The sequence below is a fragment of the Siniperca chuatsi genome, linkage group LG13 (assembly GCF_020085105.1).
Source record: "Siniperca chuatsi isolate FFG_IHB_CAS linkage group LG13, ASM2008510v1, whole genome shotgun sequence".
In the NCBI taxonomy this organism is placed as follows: Eukaryota; Metazoa; Chordata; class Actinopteri; order Centrarchiformes; family Sinipercidae; genus Siniperca; species Siniperca chuatsi.
This window is the reverse complement of record NC_058054.1, coordinates 26,696,506-26,698,187: the sequence shown is the minus strand read 5'-3', so window position 1 is coordinate 26,698,187 and position 1,682 is coordinate 26,696,506.

Here is a 1,682-nt window from a genome sequence, read left to right as displayed (position 1 = left end):
TTGTTAAACCAGCTTGCAGCTTTATTACCGCCACCTAATGGACTGGATAATGTAGTAGTAGATTGGCAGGACAAAAAACAAGAAGAATGAAATTCCCCCTTTCACCATGTTTCTATATTTTCCATAATGCCTTCCTAAGAATAACTCCTAATGTAATATTATGTTCCTTTAGTATTGTTATTAGTTCCCCTCTTTCCTAGACATTCTAGTGGTAGGGAGATTGGTGGAAGATACCCCATGGAGCAAGATTCCTACCCACATAAAATGTCAAAAAATGTATGTCTGTGTGTTGCCTACATGCAGTAATAGTTACCGGCGTCTATTTTGGAATTTTGCACAGCAACAGATTTTGAGGCAACTTGATACAAATGTTCCTCGTTGGTATTGAAGAATCTGTGTGTTTTGGTATGCACAGAAACACATTTTGGGGGTACAGTTATGTGATTTCTGTGCAGTACTATTTATTAGTTTGGAGCAAAATATCACATTTATTTTCTAATATTTATAGAAATGTTCAAATATATATATATTTTTAAAAAAAAACTTTGTCCTTCACCCTCATCTTTCAAGCTCGGGTCCTCTACCAGAGGCCTGGGAGCTTGAGGGTTCTACGCAGTATCTTTGCTGTTCCTAGTACTGCACTTTTCTGGACCGAGATGTCTGGTGTTCTTCCAGGGATCTGCTGTAGCCACTCCTCCAGTTTGGGGCACACTGCCCTGGGTTATCGCATCTCGCCCATCTCCGTCTTGTTCCAGTAGCCCATTTATCATCTCGGTGCTCTGGTTCCCCAACACCTGACGCAGACCTTGTTTGGCCGGGCGACGTCTGAGCCGGCATCTCATATATTTCACTGTCACTCATCATCATCATGAGGTAGGCTGTTCCCCCGTGTGAATGTCCAAAAAAAAACTTTGTCCTTCACCCTCCGTGGGTGGTCTCATCCTTCGAGCTTGGGTCCTCTACCAGAGGCCTGGGAGCTTGAGGGTTCTGCGCAGTATCTTTGGTGTTCCTAGTACTGCACTCTTCTGGACCGAGATGTCTGGTGTTCTTCCAGGGATCTGCTGTAGCCACTCCTCCAGTTTGGGGGTCACTGCCCCGAGTGCGCCGATGACCACGGGCACCACTGTTGCCTTCACCTTCCAGGCCTTCTCCAGCTCTTCTCTGAGCCCTTGGTACTTCTCTAGTTTCTCATGTTCCTTTTTCCTGATGTTGCCATCGCTTGGTATTGCCACGTCAACCACAACGGCTTTCCTCTGCTGTTTGTCCACCACCACGATGTCAGGCTGGTTCGCCATTACCATTCTGTCAGTCTGAATCTGGAAGTCCCACAGGATCTTGGCTCGGTCATTCTCTACCACCTTTGGAGGTGTTTCCCACTTTGACCTCGGGGTTTCCAGTCCATACTCAGTGCAGATGTTCCTGTACACTATGCCAGCTACTTGGTTATGGCGCTCCATGTATGCTTTTCCTGCCAGCATCTTACATCCTGCCGTTATGTGCTGGATTGTCTCAGGGGCCTCTTTGCACAGCCTACACCTTGGGTCTTGTTTGGTCTGGTAGATCTGGGCCTCTATTGCTCTGGTGCTCAGGGCCTGCTCCTGTGCAGCCATGATGAGTGCCTCTGTGCTGTCCTTCAGTCCAGCCTGCTCTAGCCATTGGTAGGACTTCTTGATATCAGCCAC